This window comes from Phasianus colchicus, chromosome 11 (genome assembly GCF_987193195.1).
Source record: "Phasianus colchicus chromosome 11, bPhaCol1.hap1.1, whole genome shotgun sequence".
NCBI lineage: Eukaryota > Metazoa > Chordata > Aves > Galliformes > Phasianidae > Phasianus > Phasianus colchicus.
This window is the reverse complement of record NC_143446.1, coordinates 20784168-20794459: the sequence shown is the minus strand read 5'-3', so window position 1 is coordinate 20794459 and position 10292 is coordinate 20784168. Positions and strand designations below refer to the sequence as shown.

Genomic DNA, 10292 nt, shown 5'->3' with positions numbered 1-10292 from the left:
CACATGCGCCAGACTCGAGAGAGCTGTACGCCTGCGCTATTCTCGATTCATTCTTACACGTGCGCTCTGCTCTATGAAGTATTACCATGCGCGATGTCGGGATTAGCACTACGCATGCGCGAGTCTCGACACAGCACTACTCATGCGCCATGTTATGCGCTACACTACATATGCGCCGCTTTCTGTGTAGTATTACGCATGCGCTGGAACCTGCACTGCAATTCGCATGCGCCTGTCTCTACGGAGCTTTACGCATGCGCAGTTTTCTGGAAATACGCATGCGCCCTGCTATGGACTGCACTACGCATGCGTCAGCCTCGGGGCTACACTACGCATGCGCCAGTCTTAGCAGTTGCACTGCGCATGTTCAAGGCTTATTACTGCTATACTCATGCGCTACTGCTATACTGCACTACGCATGCCCCTATCTCGGTGTAGTATTACGCATGCGCAGTGCCAGGTAGTACTTTATGCATGCGCCAGTCTCTGCGCTGCTCTACGCATGCGCCCGTTTTAACACTGCAGTACACACGCGCCAACGTGTAGCATAATCATACATGCGCACTTTGCGGTATACAACTACACATGCGCTTTTTAAGACTTATTACATATGCGAGCGGCGCAGGGTCCGCTGGGAGTAAAGATGGTCCGTTCCTGGGTTGGTGTCGGGCGTATAACCGCCCGAGGAAACAGACAAGGAGCATTCTTGGTTAGAAGGGTGAAGAATATCGCTGAGCCTTCTGTCTAAATATTAATTTCTCACCCGTATCTCCATGCTGCCTAGAAATTTGCTCTATTTATATTTTTTCCGACGCATGCGCACTACTACCTGAGCACCAAACAATATTGGCGGATTTGCAGAGTAGTTACGAGAAAGTACGCCTGCGTCTTGCTGCCTCGGCACCTGAGACGGATGCAGTTCCGCAGATTGGCCACGCGGTGGCAGCAGAGACTGCGGAAAGGGCTTCGCCGATAGGGCGGGGGGTGCCTCACAAGCTTGGACGTTCGGTTCTTTTCTTCTTTTGATTTCAGATCAACACAAAGATGGAAGAGTGAAAAAAAAAAAATAAAAAGAGGAGGCAAAGAAAAGAAAAATTTTCTAAAGCCAGGTGTATGGGAACTATTGAGTCACAGCCTGAAACACTGATTGATCACCTGGGGAAAGTATCTGGTCAGCCCTGAGAGCACAGGTGAAGACAATTCACCTGTGTGACAGGATGGGGTGGAGCCTGGCTGCATCTCTCGTAGTGCTCATTTAAGGGCTGACTGCCACTGGGGAAGGGTCTCTGCCTGGAGATCTCTTCTTGGTCAGCCTTTCCACTACAGACCTGGAATCTTCTGATACTGGTGAGTGATCTTTTTCCCTTCCTTAATGGTAGCTTTTTATTGTGCTGGTCCTTCTGTTATCAGACCTTTGTTGTAATGCCTTTCCTCTTGTATTGATCTGTCCAGATGTTACGTCAGGAAAACTTTGTAAGTTGTTTACAAATATCTGTGTATGTAATAATTGAACTGTTTTTTTTATAAGTATCTATGACCTTTCTTTAAATATTCATGCACTTAAATCAAACTACCAGGCAAATTTTAATCATAATGGAAGCATATTAGCAGAAAGCACAGGGCAGTTCTGATACTTTATCAGCCTGTAGATTACTTATATTCTTAACTTTTTCTTTTTACAAGTACCTTTATTGCATTTTAAAAATACCCAAAATAACTGGGATTGCTGCAAGTATATGTGGTAGTTCTGTTTCTAATGATGGAGAATTTACAGGGTGATTAATGGCGTTCTGCAAAAATCAAATTGTCCTAATCAGATGAGAAGGATGAAACATTATTATTAGAAAGGTAAAAGAAAGATCATGCTAGGAGGCCTTAATGAAGAAGGCATTGTTGCACCAGGCAAGGTGTGCATGCAGAGAGAGCAGTACTACTGCTCTCCTTAGGGCCTCTCCAGCCGCTTTCCAGGGTACCTGCCTTGCTCGTGCTCTCCTTAAGCCTGGCCTGGCCAGATGAAGTACGAGCACAGTGCTCAAATCTGCTGTTGGGCGTGCAGTAGGGCCCACCTGAGACATACAAACAATCAGGAGTACCTGGGGCTGCTATGCCACTCAAAACCAGGTACAGAAAGACTCTGTTTTCTTTCTGCTTTCCCAGCAGAAACGTAGAGGCACGCAACGAAGTAGCGTTCTTTCCCCCGTGGCAGTTGCACGTGGTCCACTTCATGTTTCACGTCTTTTCCGCGCGCGGAGAGGCGCCTGCAGCGCCGGACCGCCCGCAGGTGGCGGCAGCGCCGAGGGCCGTAAGGCTGCGGCGCGTGCGTGGATCCGGGCGGGCGGCGCGCGGCACTGAGCCGATCGCGGGCTGCAGGGCGGCTGGAGCCGAAATGGGGCGTGGGGGCGCGATGAGCGGGAGGCGGCGGCCCGCGGCAGTAGAGGAGGGAACGGCGCCGGGAGCTGTCGGTGCCGTACGACGGTCCTCGCCTTAATCTGAGCGGTTAGAGCAGGCGTAGCTTTTTAAGTATTCGGATGCACGCGCGGTTCTGTCAGAAGCGCGGCGCGTTCGCAGCGCAGAGCCGTTTGAGCAACGAGGCGCCGCTTCCGCGGAACCGCGCCGTTCGCAGCGCTCTCGCGTCTTTTCCGAGTTGTTCTGCTGCTTCTGTAACGAGGCCCGAGGACGACAAATCGCTGCTGCCGTTCCTGTTCGGCGCGTTTGTGGCAGTGAGGCACGAGAGCCAGAGTCTGCGTTAGCTTCTGCTTTTTTCATCACCGGGCGGGAGCTGCGAGCGTCTCCGCGCAGTGCGGTGCCCGCCGTGCTGCTTCGGTGGGTTTTTCCTCCTGCAGGGGGCGGCGGCGCTCAGCGAGCAAACACGGCCCCCGCGGGAGCTCGGTTCCGTTCGGTGGGAGCTCGCGGCTGCATCAGTGAGCGCTGCTGTTCATTGAAGGAGCGGATTGCGAATTCTTTTGCATTGCCGTGGTGAGCGCACTGTCTGCGGAGCACGTGCGAGTTCCAAAACTGAATAATACAGGCCTGTCGTTCCCGAGCTCTTCCCTTCTCCCTTTCTTAAAAACGAGTGCTTTCCCTTTTTCCAATCACCAGTGACTTTGCTTGACTGCCGTGACTTTTCAAATGTGACAGAGCAAAATGGTGCAGGGCAGGAATGGTGGGGAATGCATGAGAGTTTCCTGGTTATGCACTGAGAGGAGGGGATAGGGACAGTGATGTTGCTGTCTCCATAATTGGAAATAATTTAACGAACGTATGAGAAGAGGGAGTAGGGAGATCCCAGCTGCTTCATAGGAGTTATCAGTGATGAGGTTAGTGTGACATGCCTCTCCTTATAAATCAAAACACTGACTGAAAAATTAAATGGCTTCTAATAATGTCACTTGAATAATCTGTGCCCTTCTTTTTCTCTGCTTGGATCAAAAGTGGTCTGTGAGATTTCTGACCCAACTTTAGAGCTATCGTAAATACTGTTGTCCACTATATGCAATTATTGTATCTTATCATTTGAGTCCTTCATACTAAAATTCCTTCAGCTGGACTTTCCTCTGCTTTTGATAGTTTGTCACTAAAGATGTGAGGTTGGAATTGGCACGTAGATGAGACAGAAGGAAATAGTATGGCAGAAGGTACAGTCTATGCCCACTCTTTATCAAACAACAATGAATTCGGAATGTTTCTTTTTTAACAACCCAGCTGCAAGGAGAAGCTCTAAATCAGACTTTGCATTATTTCTGACTTAAAAAGCAACCATGATGCAAATTTATGAGAAGCCAAGTTTCATTAGTTCCAGGGCTTGATGTTTTTGAAAAGAAATTACCAACAGAAAATGAGCAGAACATATTCTTGCTCTACTTTGACAAAAAGCATTGTATATCCACTTTATTTTGTGTACAGTTTCCTCCCCCTCCCCCCCGAAGTGCTAAATATTTTTAAAAGGTATTACTGAAGGCGCATTTATTCAGAAATATTATTTATATGGTAATTATATCTATAGAACAACAAACAAGTGCTCTGAAGAAGTGAACTACTCACATACTTTCAACAGAAATCCTTGTGAAGCCTGGACCTGGTGCCAAAATTAAGAATGAAAGAAGGAATGTGAGTTTGTCAGTTGTTTGTTCTTCCCATCTGCTGCTATTGATAAAACCCTCACCTTGAAGGCGAACTGATCCTGTGTGACCAGTCATTAGGTGGACATCCCAACCTAGTCTTGGGCAGTCTCTTCTAATCTTCTAATTCACCCTTTGGTTCTCTGTGCAGTATACCAACTGTTTAGGTACACCTTTGACAAGATGACTGAGCGTGGAAGGATGACAGAATTGAGTCTTTGAAGATCTTTCAAAACCTTGTGTGGTCCTATGGTAACTGGGACTCCTGAACTATAATGAGAACATGTCAGATATTCTCATCCTTGAACAGCTGAAATGCTTGCTAGAAGCAAAGCTATGCCAGGTAGAATGGAAAGATTTCAGTGCTGGTCTTCCTGACAAAACCATATCTGAGTATGTTGGCTCCATAAGGCTTTCATGCATCCTGTATTACTTACCTGGCAAACTGTAATCAGTGTTGGTGGCGTTTCCTACCGTAAATACAAGTGTTCAAAAGCAAGCTGAAAAAGTTGATTGCCTGGTTCAGTGAGAGGTGAGTTAGCATTGTGGGAATTTCTCACACCCTTCCTCACATGTGCTTCTACTGATGAACATCTGAATGCAGCCAAGCTATGCAATAATAGCCCAGAAGCTGGGAACTGTTTGGTCTGTTCCAAATATGGAACAATTTAAAAAAAAAAAAAAAAAAAAGAGTCTTAGCTGTCTGCAAGAGAGGGAAATGTTCAGTATAAGACTAAAATGAAATTTTTGGCATTTCAGAATTTATTCATCCCAGTTTTGGCTCCCAGCAAAGCTTTCTTCAGAGGGTATGTATATCACAAGGAGTTCATCCTATAATTTGAGCAGTTATGAAAAACAGTTTCCATAATCTGATCACACAAGTTTTACATTACGTCACCTCGTGCAGCATAACCTCAACATTTAAGGGAGAGGTTTAGGCCTTTCCCCCAAGAACAAGTCACAGAAACAATGTTGAACTGGAAGCACTTTAGTAGCAGTCTTGTGTCTCTTTTGTTTTTTCCTCCTTATATTTATAGCTTGTATTTTGCTTAAAACTTACTATTTCCTTACCTTATCTGGTAAGGGGCTGAGTGTGAGCTTGTTTATCTGCTTTATGACCCAGATTGGTCAAACTAACAAAATAAATTGCCTGTCTCAACAGGCTTTGCTTTTCCTTTTAAAATATATGTATCTTTCTATTTTGTTTGCTTCTGTGTGTATGAAAATTACAGGAAGTTTAACTGGAGACTCTTCTGCTACAAGGCTTCTCTACTCACTACTGGCAAAGGCATTCAGGTCAGAATTGCAGACAGAAGCTGAACATAGGACATAGATGTACGTAACAGCTTCTCTTTGTGGTCAGCAACATGGCAGATTGGTGTCCATACAGACATTTAAGAAATAACTAGCCTAGGTTTTGAAGGCAGCCATTCTGGGATCGACAGAATAGCTTGCTGGTGGGGAAACAACAGTACAAGGAATTCTCCCATTCAGCACTCTGCTTTCAGTAACTGGTGAGAAAGGAGCAGAATGCTCCTTTCAGAAGTGATAACTTCTGAATGTCCATAGTATCTTACTATTTTTTTCCTTAAAGCCTGAACAGTGGAAAAAAAATACATCCCCTTGACAAGAAGGGGAGCAAGGAGGACCCCAGGAACTACAGGCCGGTGAGTCTCACCTCTGTGCCTGGGAAGATCCAGGAACAGATCATCCTGGATGACATGCTTGATCACATGAGGAAAGGAAGTGTGATCCGTGACAGCCAGCACGGCTTCACCAGAGGAAGGTTGTGCTTGACCAATCTGGTGGCCTTTTATGATGGAGTGACGGCATCGGTGGACAAGGGAAAGGTGACCGATGTCATTTACCTGGACTTGAGCAAGGCCTTTGACATGGTCCCCCACCACATCCTTATCTCCAAACTGGAGGGATGTGGATTTGATGGGTGGACCACTGGAAGGATAAGAAACTGGTTGAAAGGCCGCAGACAGAGGGTGGTCATCAATGGCTCCATGTCCAGGTGGAGGCTGGTAACGAGCGGCGTCCCCCAGGGATCTGTCTTGGGACCGGTGCTCTTCAACATCTTTATCAATGACATCGATGGTGGAATCGAGTGCACCCTCAGCAATTTGCTGACGACACCAAGCTGAGTGGTACGGTCGACACGGTTGAAGGAAGGGATGCCATTCAGAGGGACCTCAAGAGGCTAGAAAGGTGGGCCCAGGTGAACCTGATGAGGTTCAACACGGCAAAGTGCAGAGTTTTGCACTTGGGCTGGAGGAATCCCAGGCATCCCTACAGACTGGAAGGAGCGGGCCTTGAGAGCAGCCCTGTGGAGAAGGACCTGGGGGTCTTGATGGATGAAAAACTGAACGTGAGCCAGCAGTGTGCCCTTGCGGCGCGGAAGGCAAATGGGATCCTGGGCTCCATCAAAAGAGGGGTGGCCAGCAGGGACAGGGAGGTGATTGTTCCCCTCTACTCTGCTCTTGTGAGGCCCCATCTGGAGTACTGCGTCCAAGTGTGGAGCCCCCAGTACAAAAAAGACAGGGAACTGTTGGACAGGGTCCAGAGGAAGGTGATCAGGGGACTGGAGCACCTCCCCTGTAAAGACAGGCTGAGGGAGCTGGGTTTGTTCAGCCTGGAGAAAAGAAGGCTGCGGGGTGACCTCATTGCAGCCTTCAGGACCTAAAGGGAGCTACAGAGGGGAGGGGAATCAACTCTTTGGAAGAGTAGATAACTGCAGGACAAGGGGAAATGATTTTAGTTGACAGAGGGGAGATTTAGGGGGAAATTCTTTACAGAGAGAGAGGTGAGGTGCTGGAACAGCTGCCCAGAGAGGCTGTGGATGCCCCGTCCATCCCTGGAGGTGTTCAAGGCCAGGTTGGATGGGGCCCTGGGCAGCCTGGTCTAGCATTAAATGGGGAGGTTGGTGGCCCTGCATGTGGCGGGGGGGTTGGAGTTTCATGATCCTTGAGGTCCCTTCCAACCCTCACCATTCTGTGAAGATAGACCCTGCATAACACCTGTGGAGGTGACAGTGTTGAAATTCTTCCTAGATTCTTCCAGTCCTTCCAAGAAGATGGAAAGACAGCAGCCTCTGAAAGAATTTTCTGATTCTGACACAGGATCAAAGTTTACTCAGAATGAGGAGTGTTTACAAAAGCTTCCAATGGATAGGATTATCATCTGCTAATTAACTTCCAGACCGTTTAAGGAAGCAATGGTGTGGGTGTAGGTTTAGTGGGAGCAATGGTGTCCAGAGAGGTGCATTCAAGCCTTTAGTGTAGGATTATAGCTTGAAATATGAGCTCCCAATATACTGTTATGGCACCCCAGTGGTTAATAGGAGCTCTCTTTGTCCAGGGGTTGCTGTGGAGACTGTTCCTGTACCTCAGGAAGCAGGGACAAGAGAAGTTTCCTGTTTTGAAGAAGGTTTAATAACTATTTTCCTCCAATCAAGGCAGCAGATGCCTGGGCAGGAAATGGAGATCGCAGCTGCCAGCCCTGCTTCGAGTCAGTGGCTGTGCTAATTAATGCTGGCTGGGTTTTGTAGCCAAAAAGGACCCAGTGATAAGTGGGCTGCAGAGGTGGTGTGGGGGCTTTAGGTAGAAGGGGCTTGGAGCGAGACAGATCTTGGAGTGGGACTAAAGTAAATACAAATAAATACTAAGAGGAAATGGGTGTTTGGCTTCATCCATTTATGCACCTCTTACATGCTGCACTGCACTCAGAATATGGCCCTGATAAAAATGTGGCATATCGTTAATTGTTATGTTTTAGAACAATGCTCTGAGGTAGCAGTAGTCATTGTTGCCGTAACTTTTTCTCTTGATGATTCATTGCTGAGGGAGACATGCATGCTTTGGGGGTATCAAATGCATGGTCCCATCAAATGCAGGAAACTGGTCATAATTTCTTCAGCTGTTTTTTGTTTTGTTTTCCAAATAGAATTTAGTGAGTGCTGACCTCCAGGAGTGAAACTCAGTTCTGGCTTCACTGAAGCTAGAACTCCTGTTGACACTGTTTGTGCCAAGACTCAGCCTTTTGGACTCAGTGCCCAATTTTCTTTCATTGACATCAGTTTTACGCCTGCATAACATCCTGACTTACATATCAGTCTCACTTCATGTGATGCCTGACCCAACCATCTGCAGTCCTTCAGCTCCCAGCCCACTGTTTGATTCTCTGTGATGTTATTTCCCCTGGTGCTTTATGTAACAGCATCACAGAAAGGTTGAAAGACCAGATACAAGGCCAACTGTAGTAGGTAAATCTATGCAAGGGTATATTTAGCTTCTTTTCTCTTTGTTGTCTGTGGAGCTCATGAGCTCTGTGTATTGCAAATATGGGCACCATGTGCTTTTGACTGCATGATCAACATGTGTATTGATAAAAGATAGATGTGTTTGTGGATGCATCCCTTCTCAAGCTAAGTTAAGTCAAAGGAAGCTTTGCCTGGGTAAAACAAATAAAAACAGAGCAAAGATTTGAGAACTATGCATCTGGGCAGTTGAGAAACTCTATATACTATCCTTCCCTAAAGCATTATTAAGGGATCTGTATGCATCAACCATCCTTCAAAATCTATTATATCTATGATCTGGGCTTTAATGGTGATAAGCATTGCTGGACTGCCTCTTCCTGTCCCACAGCTTCTCCTAAAGACATGATCAAAGGAGTGTAACTGCTGAAACTAGCTTATAACTCCATTATATGCCAACCATGTAACGGGTGAATAATAAAAGTAAGTATTATATATATTTTAAATCTTTCCTGTTCCAAACTGGTGTGAATGCATTCAGCTGCTGAAGGCTACCACCTGTTCCTTGGTGCCATCCCTCCCTGCGTGGGAACACCTCAATATTTAGCTACAGTACCTGCTAAAATACATGAGGAAATATCAAAATAACACAAAAACTTGTGAATTCTCAGGCAACTAATAACAGATTAGTATAAAGATTTGTAAAATGATATCTGATTCTGGAATTGTACCTGGAAGGAAATTGGAGGTTCAGTTCAGTGCAATTTGCAGGGCAACCCCCTCTCCTCCCAGTGCTGCATTCATAGTATGATGCCAAAAGTTTTCTTTTAATAAGGCTGCTGTCACCAAAACAGTAATACAGGCCCTTATAAAGAAGAGACAGCAGAGTGAAAGATGACAAAAAATGCTCAGAAATACTACTTATAATAAAGGAGTAGACTTCATCTTGAACATCTTGGGGCACTTCAATTATCCAGATATTTGCTGGAAAAGCAACGTGGCCAGGCACGCGCGGTCCAGACGGTTCCTGCAATGTGTCGAAGACAACTTTCTGATGCAGATGGTGGAGGAACCGACGAGGGGAGGGGTGTTACTGGACCTTATTCTCACAAATAAGGATGGGTTTGTTAAGGAAGTAAAAGTTGGGGGTAGCTTGAGTTGTAGTGACCACGAGATGGTGGAGTTCAAGATCTTGAGTGGAAGGAGCAAAGCAAAAAGTAGGATTGCTACCCTAGACTTTAGGAGAGCCAACTTTGATCTCTTCCGGGACCTACTTGGAGCTATCCCATGGGCTAGGGTGTTAGAAGGTAAGGGGGCCTGTGAGAGCTGGTTGGCATTTAAACAGCTCTTCTTCCAAGCCCAGGATCGGTGCGTCCCTGTGAGCAAGAAATCAGGAAAGGGTGGCAGGAGACCTGTGTGGATGAGCAAGGAGCTCATGCGCAAACTCAAAGGGAAAAAGAAGGTCCATGAAATGTGGAAAAAGGGTCTGACCACTCGGGAAGAATATAGAAATGTTGTCAGGGCCTGCAGGGATGCGACGAGGAAGGCTAAAGCCCGCCTGGAATTGAATCTAGCAAAGGTGGTAAAGGATAATAAAAAAAGGCTTTTTTAAGTATGTTAACAGTAAAAGGAAGACTAGGGAGAATGTAGGTCCCCTAATAAGTGAGGGGGGTGTTCTGGTAACGGGGGATGCTGAGAAGGCGGAGATACTGAACGCCTTCTTTGCTTCTGTCTTCAGTGAAAAAGCTCCCCCTTGGGAATCCCCGGCCCTGGTGGTTAGTGAGAAGGTCTGGGGAATGGAAGACTTCCCTTTAGTCAGGGAAGAGGCGGTCCAAGAGCGCCTAGGCAACACCAGTGTTCATAAATCCATGGGACCCGATGGGGTGCATCCATGGGTGCTGAGGGAGCTGGCA

The 10292-nt window shown here is 46.6% G+C and overlaps 1 protein-coding gene across 1 annotated transcript in view; it reads left to right on the top strand.

Annotated features, from left to right (window-relative positions):
- Nucleotides 1-599: 599 nt before the first annotated feature.
- FGD5 (FYVE, RhoGEF and PH domain containing 5) overlaps nucleotides 600-10292 on the top strand; it is a 108561-nt gene continuing 98868 nt past the window's right edge. Inside the window, exon 1 of the mRNA XM_090148517.1 lies at nucleotides 600-1347. The gene's annotated coding sequence lies outside the window, so the exon portion shown is untranslated. The remainder of the gene's footprint in view (nucleotides 1348-10292) is intronic.